This window comes from Hordeum vulgare, chromosome 7H, assembly GCF_904849725.1.
Source record: "Hordeum vulgare subsp. vulgare chromosome 7H, MorexV3_pseudomolecules_assembly, whole genome shotgun sequence".
Classification (NCBI taxonomy): Eukaryota; Viridiplantae; Streptophyta; class Magnoliopsida; order Poales; family Poaceae; genus Hordeum; species Hordeum vulgare.
Genome location: NC_058524.1, coordinates 250,248,769 through 250,267,231, shown reverse-complemented (window position 1 = coordinate 250,267,231; position 18,463 = coordinate 250,248,769). Strand labels below are relative to the sequence as shown.

The window sequence follows — 18,463 nt, the reverse complement described above, 5'->3', positions numbered from 1 at the left end:
ACCTCGTTTTCTTATTTTTGACGTTTACTAGTTTCATATTTTTAACGTTCGTGATATGTTTTAGCTTGCGTCTCATTGTTCATGTGTCTAGGGGCGGCGTCGTTGGGTGTCAAGCGCGGTGGGAAAAGTCACAGAGGTCGTGGCGGTGCTCGTGTTGTCGGGGTAGAGAGGGAGCGGTGAAATTCTTGTGTTAAACTCGTCTCCGTTGTCGAGGCAAATGTGGCAATGGACACGGGAGGGGCAAGCATAAGGAACAAATAGATAGTTGCATGTGAGATGCGATCATACCAGCACTAAAGCACTGGATCCCATCAGAACTCTGAAGTTAAGCGTGCTTGGGCGAGAGTAGTACTAGGATGGGTGACCTCCTGGGAATTCCTTGTGTTGCATTCCCCTTTTTAAATATTTTTGCGCCACGTGACAAGGATGACGCGGGAGCGTGATCTATATGACCTCGTTCTTTTATTTTTGACGTTTACTAGTTTTCTTATTTTTGATGTTTGTGATATGTTTTAGCTTGCGTCTCATTGTTGACGTGTCTAGGGGCGGCGTCGTTGGGTGTCAAGCACGGTGGGAAAAGTCACCGAGGTCGTGGCGGTGCTCGTGTTGTCGGGATAGAGAGGGAGCGGTGAAATTCTTGTGTTAAACTCGTCTCCGTTGTCGAGGCAAATGTGGCAATGGACACGGGAGACAAGGATGATGCGGGAGCGTGATCTATATGACCTCGTTTTCTTATTTTTGACGTTTACTAGTTTTCTTATTTTTGACGTTTGTGATATCTTTTAGCTTGCGTCTCATTGTAGACGCGTCTAGGGGCGGCGTCGTTGGGTGTCAAGCGCGGTGGGAAAAGTCACAGAGGTCGTGGCGGTGCTCGTGTTGTCGGGGTAGAGAGGGAGCGGTGAAATTCTTGTGTTAAACTCGTCTCCGTTGTCGAGGCAAATGTGGCAATGGACACGGGAGGGGCAAGCATAAGGAACAAATAGATAGTTGAATGTCGGATGCGATCATACCAGCACTGAAGCATTGGATCCCATCAGAACTCCGAAGTTAAGCGTGCTTGGGCGAGAGTAGTACTAGGATGGGTGACCTTCTTGGAAGTCCTTGTGTTGCATTCCCATTTTTAAATATTTTTGCGCCACGTGACAAGGATGACGCGGGAGCGTGATCTATATGACCTCGTTTTCTTATTTTTGACGTTTACTAGTTTCATATTTTTAACGTTCGTGATATGTTTTAGCTTGCGTCTCATTGTTCATGTGTCTAGGGGCGGCGTCGTTGGGTGTCAAGCGCGGTGGGAAAAGTCACAGAGGTCGTGGCGGTGCTCGTGTTGTCGGGGTAGAGAGGGAGCGGTGAAATTCTTGTGTTAAACTCGTCTTCTTTGTCGAGGCAAATGTGGCAATGGACACGGGAGGGGCAAGCATAAGGAACAAATAGATAGTTGCATGTGAGATGCGATCATACCAGCACTAAAGCACTGGATCCCATCAGAACTCTGAAGTTAAGCGTGCTTGGGCGATAGTAGTACTAGGATGGGTGACCTCCTGGGAATTCCTTGTGTTGCATTCCCCTTTTTAAATATTTTTGCGCCACGTGACAAGGATGAGGCGGGAGCGTGATCTATATGACCTCGTTCTTTTATTTTTGACGTTTACTAGTTTTCTTATTTTTGATGTTTGTGATATGTTTTAGCTTGCGTCTCATTGTTGACGTGTCTAGGGGCGGCGTCGTTGGGTGTCAAGCACGGTGGGAAAAGTCACCGAGGTCCTGGCGGTGCTCGTGTTGTCGGGGTAGAGAGGGAGCGGTGAAATTCTTGTGTTAAACTCGTCTCCGTTGTCGAGGCAAATGTGGCAATGGACACGGGAGGGGCAAGCATAAGGAAAAAATAGATAGTTGCATGTCGGATGCGATCATACCAGCACTAAAGCACCGGATCCCATCAGAACTCCGAAGTTAAGCGTGCTTGGGCGAGAGTAGTACTAGGATGGGTGACCTCCTCGGAAGTCCTCGTGTTGCATTCCCCTTTTTAAATATTTTTGTGCCACGTGACAAGAATGAAGCGGGAGCGTGATCTATATGACCTCATTTTATTATTTTTTACGTTTACTAGTTTTCTTATTTTTGACGTTTGTGATATCTTTTAGCTTGCGTCTCATTGTAGACGTGTCTACGGGCGGCGTCGTTGGGTGTCAAGCGCGGTGGGAAAAGTCACAGAGGTCGTGGGGGTACTCGTGTTGTCGGGGTAAAGAGGGAGCGGTGAAATTCTTGTGTTAAACTCGTCTCCGTTGTCGAGGCAAATGTGGCAATGGACACGGGAGGGGCAAGCATAAGGAAAAAATAGATAGTTGCATGTCGGATGCGATCATACCAGCACTAAAGCACCGGATCCCATCAGAACTCCAAAGTTAAGCATGCTTGGGCGGTAGTAGTACTAGGATGGGTGACCTCCTGGGAAGTCCTCGTGTTGCATTCCCCTTTTTAAATATTTTTGCGCCACGTGCCAAGGATGACGCGGGAGCGTGATCTATATGACCTCGTTTTCTTATTTTTGACGTTTACTAGTTTTCTTATTTTGGACGTTTGTGATATGTTTTAGCTTGCGTCTCATTGTTGACGTGTCTAGGGGCGGCGTCGTGGGGTGTCAAGCGCGGTGGGAAAAGTCACGCAGGTCGTGGCGGTGCTCGTGTTGTCGGGGTAGAGAGGGAGCCGTTAAATTCTTGTGTTAAACTCGTCTCCGTTGTCGAGGCAAATGTGGCAATGGCCACGGGAGGGGCAAGCATAAGGAACAAATAGATAGTTGAATGTCGGATGCGATCATACTAGCACTACAACATTGGATCCCATCAGAACTCCGAAGTTAAGCGTGCTTGGGCGAGAGTAGTACTAGGATGGGTGACCTCGTTTTTTTTATATCATACTAGCACTGATCTATATGACCTCGTTTTTTTTTATTTTTAACGTTTAATAGTTTTCTTGTTTTGGTCGTTCGTGATATGTTTTAGCTTGCGTCTCATTGTTGACGTGTCTAGGGGCGGCGTCGTTGGGTGTCAAGCGCGGTGGGAAAAGTCACAGAGGTCCTGGCGGTGCTCGTGTTGTCGGGGTAGAGCGGGAGCGGTGAAATTCTTGTGTTAAACTCGTCTCCGTTGTCGAGGCAAGTGTGGCAATGGACACGGGAGGGCAAGCATAAGGAAAAAATGGATAGTTGCATGTCGGATGCGATCATCCCAACACTAAAGCACCGGATCCCATCAGAACTCCGAAGTTAAGCGTGCTTGGGCGAGAGTAGTACTAGGATAGGTGACCTCTTGGGAAGTCCTCGTGTTGCATTCCCCTTTTTAAATATTTTTGCGCCACGTGACAAGGGTGACGCGGGAGCGTGATCTATATGACCTCGTTTTTCATTTTTAACGTTTACTAGTTTTCTTATTTTTGATGTTCGTGATATGTTTTAGCTTGCGTCTCATTGTTGACATGTCTAGGGGCGGCGTCGTTGGGTGTCAAGCGCGGTGGGAAAAGTCACAGAGGTCGTGGCGGTGCTCGTGTTGTCGGGGTAGAGAGGGAGCGGTGAATTTCTTGTGTTAAACTCGTCTCTGTTGTCGAGGCAAATGTGGCAATGGACACGGGAGGGCAAGCATAAGGAAAAAATGGATAGTTGCATGTTGGATGCGAACATACCAGCACTAAAGCAGCGGATCCCATCAGAACTCCGAAGTTAAGCGTGCTTGGGCGAGAGTAGTACCAAGGTGGGTGACCTCCTGGGAAGTCCTCGTGTTGCATTCCTCTTTTAAAATATTTTTGCGTCACGTGACAAGGATGACGCGCGAGCGTGATCTATATGACCTAGTTTTCTTATTTTTGACGTTTACTAGTTTTCTTATTTTTGACATTTGCGATATGTTTTAGCTTGCGTCTCATTGTTGACGTGTCTAGGGGCGGCGTCGTTGGGTGTCAAGCGCGGTGCGAAAAGTCACAAAGGTCGTGGCGGTGCTCGTGTTGTTGGGGTAGAGAGGGAGCGGTGAAATTCTTGTGTTAAACTCGTCTCCGTTGTCGAGGCAAATGTGGCAATGGACACGGGAGGGCAAGCATAAGGAAAAAATGGATAGTTGCATGTCGGATGCGATCATACCAGCACTAAAGCACCGGATCCCATCAGAACTCCGAAGTGAAGCGTGCTTGGGCGAGAGTAGTACTAGGATGGGTGACCTCCTCGGAAGTCCTCGTGTTGCATTCCCCTTTTTAAATATTTTTGTGCCACGTGACAAGAATGAAGCGGGAGCGTGATCTATATGACCTCATTTTATTATTTTTTACGTTTACTAGTTTTCTTATTTTTGACGTTTGTGATATCTTTTAGCTTGCGTCTCATTGTAGACGTGTCTACGGGCGGCGTCGTTGGGTGTCAAGCGCGGTGGGAAAAGTCACAGAGGTCGTGGGGGTACTCGTGTTGTCGGGGTAAAGAGGGAGCGGTGAAATTCTTGTGTTAAACTCGTCTCCGTTGTCGAGGCAAATGTGGCAATGGACACGGGAGGGGCAAGCATAAGGAAAAAATGGATAGTTGCATGTCGGATGCAATCATACCAGCACTAAAGCACCGAATCCCATCAGAACTCCAAAGTTAAGCATGCTTGGGCGGGAGTAGTACTAGGATGGGTGACCTCCTGGGAAGTCCTCGTGTTGCATTCCCCTTTTTAAATATTTTTGCGCCACGTGCCAAGGATGACGCGGGAGCGTGATCTATATGACCTCGTTTTCTTATTTTTGACGTTTACTAGTTTTCTTATTTTGGACGTTTGTGATATGTTTTAGCTTGCGTCTCATTGTTGACGTGTCTAGGGGCGGCGTCGTGGGGTGTCAAGCGCGGTGGGAAAAGTCACGCAGGTCGTGGCGGTGCTCGTGTTGTCGGGGTAGAGAGGGAGCCGTTAAATTCTTGTGTTAAACTCGTCTCCGTTGTCGAGGCAAATGTGGCAATGGCCACGGGAGGGGCAAGCATAAGGAACAAATAGATAGTTGAATGTCGGATGCGATCATACTAGCACTACAGCATTGGATCCCATCAGAACTCCGAAGTTAAGCGTGCTTGGGCGAGAGTAGTACTAGGATGGGTGACCTCGTTTTTTTTATATCATACTAGCACCGATCTATATGACCTCGTTTTTTTTATTTTTAACGTTTAATAGTTTTCTTGTTTTTGTCGTTCGTGATATGTTTTAGCTTGCGTCTCATTGTTGACGTGTCTAGGGGCGGCGTCATTGGGTGTCAAGCGCGGTGGGAAAAGTCACAGAGGTCCTGGCGGTGCTCGTGTTGTCGGGGTAGAGCGGGAGCGGTGAAATTCTTGTGTTAAACTCGTCTCCGTTGTCGAGGCAAATGTGGCAATGGACACGGGAGGGCAAGCATAAGGAAAAAATGGATAGTTGCATGTCGGATGCGATCATCCCAACACTAAAGCACCGGATCCCATCAGAACTCCGAAGTTAAGCGTGCTTGGGCGAGAGTAGTACTAGGATAGCTGACCTCTTGGGAAGTCCTCGTGTTGCATTCCCCTTTTTAAATATTTTTGCGCCACATGACAAGGATGACGCGGGAGCGTGATCTATATGACCTCGTTTTTCATTTTTAACGTTTACTAGTTTTCTTATTTTTGATGTTCGTGATATGTTTTAGCTTGCGTCTCATTGTTGACATGTCTAGGGGCGGCGTCGTTGGGTGTCAAGCGCGGTGGGAAAAGTCACAGAGGTCGTGGCGGTGCTCGTGTTGTCGGGATAGAGAGGGAGCGGTGAAATTCTTGTGTTAAACTCGTCTCCGTTGTCGAGGCAAATGTGGCAATGGACACGGGAGGGCAAGCATAAGGAAAAAATGGATAGTGGCATGTTTGATGCGATCATACCAGCACTAAAGCACCGGATCCCATCAGAACTCCGAAGTTAAGCGTGCTTGGGCGAGAGTAGTACCAAGGTGGGTTAACTCCTTGGAAGTCCTCGTGTTGCATTCCCCTTTTTAAATATTTTTGCGCCACGTGACAAGGATGACGCGGGAGCGTGATCTATATGACCTCGTTTTCTTATTTTTGACGTTTACTAGTTTTCTTATTTTTGACGTTTGTGATATGTTTTAGCTTGCGTCTCATTGTTGACGTGTCTAGGGGCGGCGTCGTTCGGTGTCAAGCGCGGTGGGAAAAGTCACAGAGGTCGTGGCGGTGCTCGTGTTGTCGGGGTAGAGAGGGAGCGGTGAAATTCTTGTGTTAAACTCGTCTCCGTTGTCGAGGCAAATGTGGCAATGGACACGGGAGGGGCAAGCATAAGGAACAAATAGATAGTTGAATGTCGGATGCGATCATACCAGCACTAAAGCACCGGATCCCATCAGAACTCTGTAGTTAATAGTACTAGGATGGGTGACCTCCTGGGAAGTCCTCGTGTTGCATTCCCCTTTTTAAATATTTTTGCGCCACGTGACAAGGATGACGCGGGAGCGTGATCTATATGACCTCGTTTTCGTATTTTTGACGTTTACTAGTTTTCTTATTTTTGACGTTTGCGATATGTTTTAGCTTGCGTCTCATTGTTGACGTGTCTAGGGGCGGCGTCGTTGGGTGTCAAGCGTGGTGGGAAAAGTCACAGAGGTCCTGGCGGTGCTCGTGTTGTCGGGGTAGAGAGGGAGCGGTGAAATTCTTGTGTTAAACTCGTCTCCGTTGTCGAGGCAAATGTGGCAATAGACACGGGAGGGATAAGCATAAGGAACAAATGGATAGTTGCATGTTGGATGCGAACATACCAGCACTAAAGCATCGGATCCCATTAGAACTCCGAAGTTAAGCGTGCTTGAGCGAGAGTAGTACTAGGATGGGTGACCTCTTGGGAAGTCCTCTTGTTGCATTCCCCTTTTTAAATATTTTTGCGCCACGTGACAAGGATGACGCGGAACATGATCTATATGACCTCGTTTTCTTATTTTTGACGTTTACTAGTTTTCTTATTTTTGACGTTTGCGATATGTTTTAGCTTGCGTCTCATTGTTGACGTGTCTAGGGGCGGCGTCGTTGGGTGTCAAGCGCGGTGGGAAGAGTCATAGAGGTCGTGGCGGTGCTCGTGTTGTCGGGGTAGAGAGCGAGCGGTGAAATTCTTGTGTTAAACTCGTCTCCGTTGTCGAGGTAAATGTGGCAATGGACACGGGAGGGCAAGCATAAGGAAAAAATGGATAGTTGCATGTCGGATGCGAACATACCAGCACTAAAGCACCGGATCCCATCAGGACTCCGAAGTTAAGCGTGCTTGGGCGAGAGTAGTACTAGGATGGGTGACCTCCTGGGAAGTCCTCGTGTTGCATTCCTCTTTTTAAATATTTTTCCGCCACGTGACAAGGATGACGCGGGAGCGTGATCTATATGACCTCGTTTTCTTATTTTTGACGTTTACCAGTTTTCTTATTTTTGACGTTTGCGATATGTTTTAGCTTGCGTCTCATTGTTGACGTGTCTAGGGGCGGCGTCGTTGGGTGTCAAGCGCGGTGGGAAAAGTCACAGAGGTCGTGGCGGTGCTCGTGTTGTCGGGGTAGAGAGGGAGCGGTGAAATTCTTGTGATAAACTCGTCTCCGTTGTCGAGGCAAATGTGGCAATGGACACGGGAGGGGCAAGCATAAGGAAAAAATAGATAGTTGCATGTCGGATGCGATCATACCAGCACTAAAGCACCGGATCCCATCAGAACTCCGAAGTTAACGTGCTTGGGCGAGAGTAGTACTAGGATGGGTGACCTCCTCGGAAGTCCTCGTGTTGCATTCCCCTTTTTAAATATTTTCGTGCCACGTGACAAGAATGAAGCGGGAGCGTGATCTATATGACCTCGTTTTATTATTTTTGACGTTTACTAGTTTTCTTATTTTTGACGTTTGTGATATATTTTAGCTTGCGTCTCATTGTAGACGTGTCTAGGGGCGGCGTCGTTGGGTGTCAAGCGCGGTGGGAAAAGTCACAGAGGTCGTGGGGGTGCTCGTGTTGTCGGGGTAAAGAGGGAGCGGTGAAATTCTTGTGTTAAACTCGTCTCCGTTGTCGAGGCAAATGTGGCAATGGACACGGGAGGGGCAAGCATAAGGAAAAAAATGGTTAGTTGCATGTCGGATGCGGTCATACCAGCACTAAAGCACCGGATCCCATCAGAACTCCAAAGTTAAGCATGCTTGGGCGAGAGTAGTACTAGGATGGGTGACCTCCTAGGAAGTCCTCGTGTTGCATTCCCCTTTTTAAATATTTTTGCGCCACGTGCCAAGGATGACGCGGGAGCGTGATCTATATGACCTCGTTTTCTTATTTTTGACGTTTACTAGTTTTCTTATTTTTGGACGTTCGTGATATGTTTTAGCTTGCGTCTCATTGTTGACGTGTCTAGGGCCGGTGTCGTTGGGTGTCAAGCGCGGTGGGAAAAGTCACAGAGGTCCTGGCTAGTACTAGGATGGGTGACCTCCTGGGAAGTCCTCGTGTTGCATTCCCCTTTTTAAATATTTTTGCGCCACGTGACAAGGATGACGCGGGAGCGTGATCTATATGACCTTGTTTTCTTATTTGTGACGTTTACTAGTTTTCTTTTTTTTGACGTTTGTGATATGTTTTAGCTTGCGTCTCATTGTTGACGTGTCTAGGGGCGGCGTCGTTGGGTGTCAAGCGCGGTGGGAAAAGTCACAGAGGTCGTGGCGGTGCTCGTGTTGTCGGGGTAGAGAGGGAGCGGTGAAATTCTTGTGTTAAACTCGTCTCCGTTGTCGAGGCAAATGTGGCAATGGACACGGGAGGGGCAAGCATAAGGAACAAATAGATAGTTGAATGTCGGATGCGATCATACCAGCACTGAAGCATTGGATCCCATCAGAACTCCGGAGTTAAGCGTGCTTGGGCGAGAGTAGTACTAGGAAGGGTGACCTTCTCAGAAGTCCTCGTGTTGCATTCCCATTTTTAAATTTTTTTGCGCCACGTGACAACGATGACGCGGGAGCGTGATCTATATGACCTCGTTCTTTTATTTTTGACGTTTACTAGTTTTCTTATTTTTGATGTTTGTGATATGTTTTAGCTTGCGTCTCATTGTTGACGTGTCTAGGGGCGGCGTTGTTGGGTGTCAAGCGCGGTGGGAAAAGTCACCGAGGTCCTGGCGGTGCTCGTGTTGTCGGGGTAGAGAGGGAGCGGTGAAATTCTTGTGTTAAACTCGTCTCCGTTGTCGAGGCAAATGTGGCAATGGACACGGGAGGGGCAAGCATAAGGGAAAAATAGATAGTTGCATGTCGGATGCGATCATACCAGCACTAAAGCACCGGATCCCATCAGAACTCCGAAGTTAAGCGTGCTTGGGCGAGAGTAGTACTAGGATGGGTGACCTCCTCGGAAGTCCTCGTGTTGCATTACCCTTTTTAAATATTTTTGCGCCACGTGACAAGAATGACGCGGGAGCGTGATCTATATGACCTCGTTTTCTTATTTTTGACGTTTACTAGTTTTCTTATTTTTGACGTTTGTGATATGTTTTAGCTTGCGTCTCATTGTTGACGTGTCTAGGGGCGGCGTCGTTGGGTGTCAAGCGCGGTGGGAAAAATCACAGAGGTCGTGGGGGTGCTCGTGTTGTCGGGGTAAACAGGGAGCGGTCAAATTCTTGTGTTAAACTCGTCTCCGTTGTCGAGGCAAATGTGGCAATGGACACGGGAGGGGCAAGCATAAGGAACAAATAGATAGTTGCATGTCCGATGCGATCATACCAGCACTAAAGCACCGGATCCCATCAGAACTCCAAAGTTAATCATGCTTGGGCAAGAGTAGTACTAGGATGGGTGACCTCCTGGGAAGTCCTTGTGTTGCATTCCCCTTTTTAAATATTTTTGCGCCACGTGACAAGGATGACGCGGGAGCGTGATCTATATGACCTCGTTTTCTTATTTTTGACGTTTACTAGTTTTCTTATTTTTGACGTTTGTGATATGTTTTAGCTTGCGTCTCATTGTTGACGTATCTAGGGGCGGCGTCGTTGGGTGTCAAGCGCGGTGCGAAAAGTCACAGAGGTCGTGGTGGTGCTCGTGTTGTCGGGGTAGAGAGGGAGCGGTGAAATTCTTGTGTTAAACTCGTCTCCGTTGTCGAGGCAAATGTGGCAATGGACACGGGAGGGGCAAGCACAAGGAACAAATAGATAGTTGAATGTCGGATGCGATCATACCAGCACTGATCTATATGACTTCGGTTTTTTATTTTTAACGTTTATTTGTTTTCTTATTTTTGTCGTTCGTGATATGTTTTAGCTTGCGTCTCATTGTTGACGTGTCTAGGGGCGGCGTCGTTGGGTGTCAAGCGCGGTGGGAAAAGTCACAGAGGTCCTGGCGGTGCTCGTGTTGTCGGGGTAGAGAGGGAGCGGTGAAATTCTTATGTTAAACTCGTCTCCGTTGTCGAGGCAAATGTGGCAATGGACATGGGAGGGCAAGCATAAGGAAAAAATGGATAGTTGCATGTCGGATGCGATCATACCAGCACTAAAGCACCGGATCCCATCAGAACTCCGAAGTTAAGCGTGCTTGGGCGGGAGTAGTACTAGGATGGGTGACCTCTTGGGAAGTCCTCGTGTTGCATTCCCCTTTTTAAATATTTTTGCGCCATGTGACAAGGATGACGCGGGAGCGTGATCTATATGACCTCGTTTTTTTATTTTTAACGTTTACTAGTTTTCTTATTTTTGATGTTCGTGATTTTGCGCCACGTGACAAGGATGACGCGGGAGCGTGATCTATATGACCTCGTTTTTTATTTTTAACGTTTACTAGTTTTCTTATTTTTGATGTTCGTGATATGTTTTAGCTTGCGTCTCGTTGTTGACGTGTCTAGGGGCGGCGTCGTTGGGTGTCAAACGCGCTGGGAAAAGTCACAGAGGTCCTGCCGGTGCTCATGTTGTCGGGGTAGAGAGGGAGCGGTGAAATTCTTGTGTTAAACTCGTCTCCGTTGTCGAGACAAATGTGGCAATGGACACGGGAGGGGCAAGCATAAGGAACAAATAGATAGTTGCATGTCGGATGCGAACATACCAGCAGTAAAGCACCGGATCCCATCAAAACTCCGAAGTTAAGCATGCTTGAGCGAGAGTAGTAGTAGGATGGGTGACCTCCTGGGAAGTCCTCTTGTTGCATTCCCCTTTTTAAATATTTTTGCGCCACGTGACAAGGATGACGCAGAACGTGATCTATATGACCTCGTTTTCTTATTTTTGACGTTTACTAGTTTTCTTATTTTTGACGTTTGCGATATGTTTTGGCTTGCGTCTCATTGTTGACGTGTCTAGGGGCGGCGTCGTTGGGTGTCAAGCGCGGTGGGAAGAGTCACAGAGGTCGTGGCGGTGCTCGTGTTGTCGGGGTAGAGAGGGAGCGGTGAAATTCTTGTGTTAAACTCGTCTCGTTTGTAGAGGCAAATGTGGCAAATGTGGCGGTCCTCTTGTTGCATTCCCCTTTTTAAATATTTTTGCGCCACGTGACAAGGATGACGCAGAACGTGATCTATATGACCTCGTTTTCTTATTTTTGACGTTTACTAGTTTTCTTATTTTTGACGTTTGCGATATGTTTTAGCTTGCGTCTCATTGTTGACGTGTCTAGGGGCGGCGTCGTTGGGTGTCAAGCGCGGTGGGAAAAGTCACGGAGGTCGTGGCGGTGCTCGTGTTGTTGGGGTAGAGACGGAGCGGTGAAATTCTTGTGTTAAACTCGTCTCCGTTGTCGAGGCAAATGTGGCAATGGACACGGGAGGGCAAGCATAAGGAAAAAATGGATAGTTGCATGTCGGATGCGATCATACCAGCACTGATCTATATGACTTCGGTTTTTTATTTGTAGCGTTTATTAGTTTTCTTATTTTTGTCGTTCGTGATATGTTTTAGCTTGCGTCTCATTGTTGACGTGTCTAGGGGCGGCGTCGTTGGGTGTCAAGCGCGGTGGGAAAAGTCACAGAGGTCCTGGCGGTGCTCGTGTTGTCGGGGTAGAGAGGGAGCGGTGAAATTCTTGTGTTAAACTCGTCTCCGTTGTCGAGGCAAATGTGGCAATGGACATGGGAGGGCAAGCATAAGGAAAAAATGGATAGTTGCATGTCGGATGCGATCATACCAGCAGTAAAGCACCGGATCCCATTAGAACTCCGAAGTTAAGCGTGCTTGGGCGAGAGTAGTACTAGGATGGTTGACCTCTTGGGAAGTCCTCGTGTTGCATTCCCCTTTTTAAATATTTTTGCGCCACGTGACAAGGATGACGCGGGAGCGTGATCTATATGACCTCGTTTTTTTATTTTTAACGTTTACTAGTTTTCTTATTTTTGATGTTCGTGATTTTGCGCCACGTGACAAAGATGACGCGGGAGCGTGATCTATATGACCTCGTTTTTTATTTTTAACGTTTACTAGTTTTCTTATTTTTGATGTTCGTGATATGTTTTAGCTTGCGTCTCGTTGTTGACGTGTCTAGGGGCGGCGTCGTTGGGTGTCAAACGCGCTGCGAAAAGTCACAGAGGTCCTGGCGGTGCTCATGTTGTCGGGGTAGAGAGGGAGCGGTGAAATTCTTGTGTTAAACTCGTCTCCGTTGTCGAGACAAATGTGGCAATGGACACGGGAGGGGCAAGCATAAGGAACAAATAGATAGTTGCATGTCGGATGCGAACATACCAGCAGTAAAGCACCGGATCCCATCAAAACTCCGAAGTTAAGCATGCTTGAGCGAGAGTAGTACTAGGATGGGTGACCTCCTGGGAAGTCCTCTTGTTGCATTCCCCTTTTTAAATATTTTTGCGCCACGTGACAAGGATGACGCAGAACGTGATCTATATGACCTCGTTTTCCTATTTTTGACGTTTACTAGTTTTCTTATTTTTGACGTTTGCGGTATGTTTTAGCTTGCGTCTCATTGTTGACGTGTCTAGGGGCGGCGTCGTTGGGTGTCAAGCGCGGTGGGAAGAGTCACAGAGGTCGTGGCGGTGCTCGTGTTGTCGGGGTAGAGAGGGAGCGGTGAAATTCTTGTGTTAAACTCGTCTCCGTTGTCGAGGCAAATGTGGCAAATGTGGCGGTCCTCTTGTTGCATTCCCCTTTTTAAATATTTTTGCGCCACGTGACAAGGATGACGCAGAACGTGATCTATATGACCTCGTTTTCTTATTTTTGACGTTTACTAGTTTTCTTATTTTTGACGTTTGCGATATGTTTTAGCTTGCGTCTCATTGTTGACGTGTCTAGGGGCGGCGTCGTTGGGTGTCAAGCGCGGTGGGAAGAGTCACAGAGGTCGTGGCGGTGCTCGTGTTGTCGGGGTAGAGAGGGAGCCGTGAAATTCTTGTGTTAAACTCGTCTCCGTTGTCGAGGCAAATGTGGCAATGGACACGGGAGGGCAAGCATAAGGAAAAAATGGATAGCTGCATGTCGGATGCGAACATACCAGCACTAAAGCACCGGATCCCATCAGAACTCCGAAGTTAAGCGTGCTTGGGCGAGAGTAGTACTAGGATGGGTGACCTCCTGGGTCCTCGTGTCGCATTCCTCTTTTTAAATATTTTTGCGCCACGTGACAAGGATGACGCGGGAGCGTGATCTATATGACCTCGTTTTCTTATTTTTGACGTTTACTAGTTTTCTTATTTTTGACATTTGCGATATGTTTTAGCTTGCGTCTCATTGTTGACATGTCTAGGGGCGGCGTCGTTGGGTGTCAAGCGCGGTGGGAAAAGTCACAGAGGTCGTGGCGGTGCTCGTGTTGTTGGGGTAGAGACGGAGCGGTGAAATTCTTGTGTTAAACTCGTCTCCGTTGTCGAGGCAAATGTGGCAATGGACACGGGAGGGCAAGCATAAGGAAAAAATGGATAGTTGCATGTCTGATGCGATCATACCAGCACTATAGCACCGGATGCCTTCAAAACTCCGAAGTTAAGCGTGCTTGGGCGAGAGTAGTACTAGGATGGGTGACCTCCTGGGAAGTCCTCGTGTTGCATTCCCTTTTTTTAATATTTTGACGCCACATGACAAGGATGACGCGGGAGCGTTATCTATATGACCTCGTTTTCTTATTTTTGACGTTTATTAGTTTTCTTATTTTTGACGTTTGTGATATGTTTTACCTTGCGTCTCATTGTTGACGTGTCTAGGGGCGGCGTCGTTGGGTGTCAAGCGCGGTGGGAAAAGTCACACAGGTCGTGGCGGTGCTCGTGTTGTCGGGGTAGAGAGGGAGCCGTTAAATTCTTGTGTTAAACTCGTCTCCGTTGTCGAGGCAAATGTGGCAATGGACACGGGAGGGGCAAGCATAAGGAACAAATAGATAGTTGAATGTCGGATGCGATCATACTAGAACTAGAACATTGGATCCCATCAGAACTCCGAAGTTAAGCATGCTTGGGCGAGAGTAGTACTAGGATGAGTGACCTCGGTTTTTTTTATATCATACTAGCACTGATCTATATGACCTCGTTTTTTTTTTATTTTTAACGTTTATTAGTTTTCTTATTTTTGTCGTTCGTGATATGTTTTAGCTTGCGTCTCATTGTTGACGTGTCTAGGGGCGGCGTCGTTGGGTGTCAAGCGCGGTGGGAAAAGTCACAGAGGTCCTGGCGGTGCTCATGTTGTCGGGGTAGAGCGGGAGCGGTGAAATTCTTGTGTTAAACTCGTCTCCGTTGTCGAGGCAAATGTGGCAATGGACACGGGAGGGCAAGCATAAGGAAAAAATGGATAGTTGCATGTCGGATGCGATCATACCAACACTAAAGCACCAGATCCCATCAGAACTTCGAAGTTAAGCGTGCTTGGGCGAGAGTACTACTAGGATGGGTGAGCTCTTGGGAAGTCCTCGTGTTGCATTGCCCTTTTTAAATATTTTTGCGCCACGTGACAAGGATGACGCGGGAGCGTGATCTATATGACCTCGTTTTTTATTTTTAACGTTTACTAGTTTTCTTATTTTTGATGTTCGTGATATGTTTTAGCTTGCGTCTCATTGTTGACGTGTCTAGGGGCGGCGTCGTTGGGTGTCAAGTGCGGTGGGAAGAGTCAATGAGGTCCTGGCTAGTACTAGGATGGGTGACCTCCTGGGAAGTCCTCGTGTTGCATTCCCCTTTTTAAATATTTTTGCGCCACGTGACAAGGATGACGCGGGAGCGTGATCTATATGACCTCGTTTTCTTATTTGTGACGTTTACTAGTTTTCTTATTTTTGACGTTTGTGATATGTTTTAGCTTGCGTCTCATTGTTGACGTGTCTAGGGGCGGCGTCGTTGGGTGTCAAGCGCGGTGGGAAAAGTCACACAGGTCGTGGCGGTGCTCGTGTTATCGGGGTAGAGAGGGAGCCGTTAAATTCTTGTGTTAAACTCGTGTCCGTTGTCGAGGCAAATGTGGCAATGGACACGGGAGGGGCAAGCATAAGGAACAAATAGATAGTTGAATGTCGGATGCGATCATACTAGCACTACAGCATTTGATCCCATCAGAACTCCGAAGTTAAGCGTGCTTGGGCGAGAGTAGTACTAGGATGGGTGACCTCGTTTTTTTTATATCATACTAGCACTGATCTATATGACCTCGTTTTCTTATTTTTGACGTTTACTAGTTTTCTTATTTTTGACGTTTGCGATATGTTTTAGCTTGCGTCTCATTGTTGACGTGTCTAGGGGCGGCGTCGTTGGGTGTCAAGCGCGGTGGGAAAAGTCACAGAGGTCCTGGCGGTGCTCGTGTTGTCGGGGTAGAGCGGGAGCGGTGAAATTCTTTTGTTAAACTCGTCTCCGTTGTCGAGGCAAATGTGGCAATGGACACGGGAGGGCAAGCATAAGGAAAAAATGGATAGTTGCATGTCGGATGCGATCATACCAACACTAAAGCACCGGATCCCATCAGAACTCCGAAGTTAGGCGTGCTTGGGCGAGAGTAGTACTAGGATAGGTGACCTCTTGGGAAGTCCTCGTGTTGCATTCCCCTTTTTAAATATTTTTGCGCCACGTGACAAGGATGACGCGGGAGCGTGATCTATATGACCGCGTTTTTTATTTTTAACGTTTACTAGTTTTCTTATTTTTGATGTTCGTGATATGTTTTAGCTTGCGTCGCATTGTTGACGTGTCTAGGGGCGGCGTCGTTGGGTGTCAAGCGCGGTGGGAAAAGTCACAGAGGTCCTAGCGGTGCTCGTGTTGTCGGGGTAGAGAGGGAGCGGTGAAATTCTTGTGTTAAACTCGTCTCCGTTGTCGAGGCAAATGTGGCAATGGACACGGGAGGGGCAAGCATAAGGAACAAATAGATAGTTGCATGTTGGATGCGAACATACCAGCACTAAAGCAGCGGATCCCATCAGAACTCCAAAGTTAAGCGTGCTTGAGCGAGAGTAGTACTAGGATGGGTGACCTCCTCGGAAGTCCTCTTGTTGCATTCCCCTTTTTAAATATTTTTGCGCCACGTAACAAGGATGACGCGGAACGTGATCTATATGACCTCGTTTTCTTATTTTTGACGTTTGCGATATGTTTTAGCTTGCGTCTCATTGTTGACGTGTCTAGGGGCGGCGTCATTGGGTGTCAAGCGCGGTGGAATGAGTCACAGAGGTCGTGGCGGTACTCGTGTTGTCGGGGTAGAGAGGGAGCGGTGAAATTCTTGTGTTAAACTCGTCTCCGTTGTCGAGGCAAATGTGGCAATGGACACGGGAGGGCAAGCATAAGGAAAAAATGGATAGTTGCATGTCGGATGCGAACATACGAGCACTAAAGCACCGGATCCCATCCGAACTCCGAAGTTAAGCGTGCTTGGGCGAGAGTAGTACCAAGATCGGTGACCTCCTGGGAAGTCCTCGTGTTGCATTCCTCTTTTTAAATATTTTTGCGTCACGTGACAAGGATGACGCGGGAGCGTGATCTATATGACCTAGTTTTCTTATTTTTGACGTTTACTAGTTTTCTTATTTTTGACATTTGCGATATGTTTTAGCTTGCGTCTCATTGTTGACGTGTCTAGGGGCGGCGTCGTTGGGTGTCAAGCGCGGTTGGAAAAGTCACAGAGGTCGTGGCGGTGCTCGTGTTGTTGGGGTAGAGAGGGAGCGGTGAAATTCTTGTGTTAAACTCGTCTCCGTTGTCGAGGCAAACGTGGCAATGGACACGGGAGGGCAAGCATAAGGAAAAAATGGATAGTTGCATGTCTGATGCGATCATACCAGCACTAAAGCACCGGATCCCATCAGAACTCCGTAGTTAATAGTACTAGGATGGGTGACCTCCTGGGAAGTCCTCGTGTTGCATTCCCCTTTTTAAATATTTTTGCGCCACGTGACAAGGATGACGCGGGAGCGTGATCTATATGACCTCGTTTTCATATTTTTGACATTTACTAGTTTTCTTATTTTTGACGTTTGCGATATGTTTTAGCTTGCGTCTCATTGTTGACGTGTCTAGGGGCGGCATCGTTGGGTGTCAAGCGCGGTGGGAAAAGTCACAGAGGTCCTGGCGGTGCTCGCGTTGTCGGGGTAGAGAGGGAGCGGTGAAATTCTTGTGTTAAACTCGTCTCCGTTGTCGAGGCAAATGTGGCAATAGACACGGGAGGGGCAAGCATAAGGAACAAATGGATAGTTGCATGTGGGATGCGAACATACCAGCACTAAAGCACCGGATCCCATCAGAACTCCGAAGTTAAGCGTGCTTGAGCGAGAGTAGTACTAGGATGGGTGACCTCTTGGGAAGTCCTCTTGTTGAATTCCCCTTTTTAAATATTTTTGCGCCACGTGACAAGGATGACGCGGAACGTGATCTATATGACCTCGTTTTCTTATTTTTGACGTTTACTAGTTTTCTTATTTTTGACGTTTGCGATATGTTTTAGCTTGCGTCTCATTGTTGACGTGTCTAGGGGCGGCGTCGTTGGGTGTCAAGCGCGGTGGGAAGAGTCACAGAGGTCGTGGCGGTGCTCGTGTTGTCGGGATAGAGAGGGAGCGGTGAAATTCTTGTGTTAAACTCGTCTCCGTTGTCGAGGCAAATGTGGCAATGGACACGGGAGGGCAAGCATAAGGAAAAAATGGATAGTTGCATGTCGGATGCGAACATACGAGCACTAAAACATCGGATCCCATCAGAACTATGAAGTTAAGCGTGCTTGGGTGAGAGTAGTACTAGGATGGGTGACCTCCTGGGAAGTCCGCGTGTTGCATTCCCCTTTTTAAATATTTTTGCGCCACGTGACAAGGATGACGCGGGAGCGTGATCTATATGACCTCGTTTTCTTATTTTTGACGTTTACTAGTTTTCTTATTTTTGACGTTTGCGATATGTTTTAGCTTGCGTCTCATTGTTGACGTGTCTAGGGGCGGCGTCGTTGGGTGTCAAGCACGGTGGGAAAAGTCACAGAGGTCCTGGCGGTACTCGTGTTGTCGGGGTAGAGAGGGAGCGGTGAAATTCTTGTGTTAAACTCGTCTCCGTTGTCGAGGCAAATGTGGCAACGGACACGGGAGAGGCAAGCATAAGGAACAAATGGAT

General features: G+C 47.7%; 30 non-coding genes across 30 annotated transcripts; all 30 read left to right on the top strand.

Moving 5' to 3' along the window:
- The first annotated feature begins 274 nt into the window (after positions 1 to 274).
- LOC123414618 lies at positions 275 to 393 on the top strand. The gene has a single exon (XR_006614548.1). It is a non-coding gene; the product is annotated as a 5S ribosomal RNA (ribosomal RNA).
- A 603-nt stretch (positions 394 to 996) lies between these two features.
- LOC123414712 lies at positions 997 to 1,115 on the top strand. The gene has a single exon (XR_006614638.1). It is a non-coding gene; the product is annotated as a 5S ribosomal RNA (ribosomal RNA).
- Positions 1,116 to 1,447: 332 nt separating this feature from the next.
- Positions 1,448 to 1,566, top strand: LOC123414951. Its single transcript, XR_006614861.1, has one exon. It is a non-coding gene; the product is annotated as a 5S ribosomal RNA (ribosomal RNA).
- A 333-nt stretch (positions 1,567 to 1,899) lies between these two features.
- On the top strand, positions 1,900 to 2,018 carry LOC123414088. Its single transcript, XR_006614170.1, has one exon. It is a non-coding gene; the product is annotated as a 5S ribosomal RNA (ribosomal RNA).
- A 333-nt stretch (positions 2,019 to 2,351) lies between these two features.
- LOC123414790 lies at positions 2,352 to 2,470 on the top strand. Its single transcript, XR_006614711.1, has one exon. It is a non-coding gene; the product is annotated as a 5S ribosomal RNA (ribosomal RNA).
- A 738-nt stretch (positions 2,471 to 3,208) lies between these two features.
- LOC123414805 lies at positions 3,209 to 3,327 on the top strand. Its single transcript, XR_006614725.1, has one exon. It is a non-coding gene; the product is annotated as a 5S ribosomal RNA (ribosomal RNA).
- A 331-nt stretch (positions 3,328 to 3,658) lies between these two features.
- On the top strand, positions 3,659 to 3,777 carry LOC123414646. Its single transcript, XR_006614575.1, has one exon. It is a non-coding gene; the product is annotated as a 5S ribosomal RNA (ribosomal RNA).
- A 332-nt stretch (positions 3,778 to 4,109) lies between these two features.
- On the top strand, positions 4,110 to 4,228 carry LOC123414771. Its single transcript, XR_006614693.1, has one exon. It is a non-coding gene; the product is annotated as a 5S ribosomal RNA (ribosomal RNA).
- Positions 4,229 to 4,561: 333 nt separating this feature from the next.
- LOC123414798 lies at positions 4,562 to 4,680 on the top strand. The gene has a single exon (XR_006614718.1). It is a non-coding gene; the product is annotated as a 5S ribosomal RNA (ribosomal RNA).
- Positions 4,681 to 5,417: 737 nt separating this feature from the next.
- LOC123413709 lies at positions 5,418 to 5,536 on the top strand. Its single transcript, XR_006613828.1, has one exon. It is a non-coding gene; the product is annotated as a 5S ribosomal RNA (ribosomal RNA).
- Positions 5,537 to 5,867: 331 nt separating this feature from the next.
- On the top strand, positions 5,868 to 5,986 carry LOC123415010. The gene has a single exon (XR_006614916.1). It is a non-coding gene; the product is annotated as a 5S ribosomal RNA (ribosomal RNA).
- A 768-nt stretch (positions 5,987 to 6,754) lies between these two features.
- On the top strand, positions 6,755 to 6,873 carry LOC123413853. Its single transcript, XR_006613965.1, has one exon. It is a non-coding gene; the product is annotated as a 5S ribosomal RNA (ribosomal RNA).
- Positions 6,874 to 7,204: 331 nt separating this feature from the next.
- LOC123414937 lies at positions 7,205 to 7,323 on the top strand. Its single transcript, XR_006614848.1, has one exon. It is a non-coding gene; the product is annotated as a 5S ribosomal RNA (ribosomal RNA).
- A 333-nt stretch (positions 7,324 to 7,656) lies between these two features.
- LOC123414696 lies at positions 7,657 to 7,774 on the top strand. Its single transcript, XR_006614623.1, has one exon. It is a non-coding gene; the product is annotated as a 5S ribosomal RNA (ribosomal RNA).
- Positions 7,775 to 8,108: 334 nt separating this feature from the next.
- On the top strand, positions 8,109 to 8,227 carry LOC123414681. The gene has a single exon (XR_006614609.1). It is a non-coding gene; the product is annotated as a 5S ribosomal RNA (ribosomal RNA).
- Positions 8,228 to 8,811: 584 nt separating this feature from the next.
- LOC123413699 lies at positions 8,812 to 8,930 on the top strand. The gene has a single exon (XR_006613820.1). It is a non-coding gene; the product is annotated as a 5S ribosomal RNA (ribosomal RNA).
- Positions 8,931 to 9,263: 333 nt separating this feature from the next.
- LOC123413740 lies at positions 9,264 to 9,382 on the top strand. Its single transcript, XR_006613857.1, has one exon. It is a non-coding gene; the product is annotated as a 5S ribosomal RNA (ribosomal RNA).
- Positions 9,383 to 9,715: 333 nt separating this feature from the next.
- On the top strand, positions 9,716 to 9,834 carry LOC123414921. The gene has a single exon (XR_006614833.1). It is a non-coding gene; the product is annotated as a 5S ribosomal RNA (ribosomal RNA).
- A 638-nt stretch (positions 9,835 to 10,472) lies between these two features.
- LOC123414611 lies at positions 10,473 to 10,591 on the top strand. Its single transcript, XR_006614540.1, has one exon. It is a non-coding gene; the product is annotated as a 5S ribosomal RNA (ribosomal RNA).
- Positions 10,592 to 11,023: 432 nt separating this feature from the next.
- Positions 11,024 to 11,142, top strand: LOC123414134. Its single transcript, XR_006614211.1, has one exon. It is a non-coding gene; the product is annotated as a 5S ribosomal RNA (ribosomal RNA).
- A 946-nt stretch (positions 11,143 to 12,088) lies between these two features.
- LOC123414580 lies at positions 12,089 to 12,207 on the top strand. The gene has a single exon (XR_006614512.1). It is a non-coding gene; the product is annotated as a 5S ribosomal RNA (ribosomal RNA).
- A 432-nt stretch (positions 12,208 to 12,639) lies between these two features.
- LOC123414030 lies at positions 12,640 to 12,758 on the top strand. The gene has a single exon (XR_006614121.1). It is a non-coding gene; the product is annotated as a 5S ribosomal RNA (ribosomal RNA).
- A 641-nt stretch (positions 12,759 to 13,399) lies between these two features.
- Positions 13,400 to 13,515, top strand: LOC123413852. The gene has a single exon (XR_006613964.1). It is a non-coding gene; the product is annotated as a 5S ribosomal RNA (ribosomal RNA).
- Positions 13,516 to 13,847: 332 nt separating this feature from the next.
- LOC123414905 lies at positions 13,848 to 13,966 on the top strand. Its single transcript, XR_006614818.1, has one exon. It is a non-coding gene; the product is annotated as a 5S ribosomal RNA (ribosomal RNA).
- Positions 13,967 to 14,706: 740 nt separating this feature from the next.
- LOC123414119 lies at positions 14,707 to 14,825 on the top strand. The gene has a single exon (XR_006614198.1). It is a non-coding gene; the product is annotated as a 5S ribosomal RNA (ribosomal RNA).
- Positions 14,826 to 15,810: 985 nt separating this feature from the next.
- Positions 15,811 to 15,929, top strand: LOC123414908. The gene has a single exon (XR_006614821.1). It is a non-coding gene; the product is annotated as a 5S ribosomal RNA (ribosomal RNA).
- Positions 15,930 to 16,261: 332 nt separating this feature from the next.
- LOC123414086 lies at positions 16,262 to 16,380 on the top strand. Its single transcript, XR_006614168.1, has one exon. It is a non-coding gene; the product is annotated as a 5S ribosomal RNA (ribosomal RNA).
- Positions 16,381 to 16,686: 306 nt separating this feature from the next.
- LOC123413695 lies at positions 16,687 to 16,805 on the top strand. The gene has a single exon (XR_006613816.1). It is a non-coding gene; the product is annotated as a 5S ribosomal RNA (ribosomal RNA).
- A 767-nt stretch (positions 16,806 to 17,572) lies between these two features.
- On the top strand, positions 17,573 to 17,691 carry LOC123413935. Its single transcript, XR_006614038.1, has one exon. It is a non-coding gene; the product is annotated as a 5S ribosomal RNA (ribosomal RNA).
- Positions 17,692 to 18,022: 331 nt separating this feature from the next.
- On the top strand, positions 18,023 to 18,141 carry LOC123414110. Its single transcript, XR_006614190.1, has one exon. It is a non-coding gene; the product is annotated as a 5S ribosomal RNA (ribosomal RNA).
- The last annotated feature ends 322 nt before the right edge of the window (positions 18,142 to 18,463 follow it).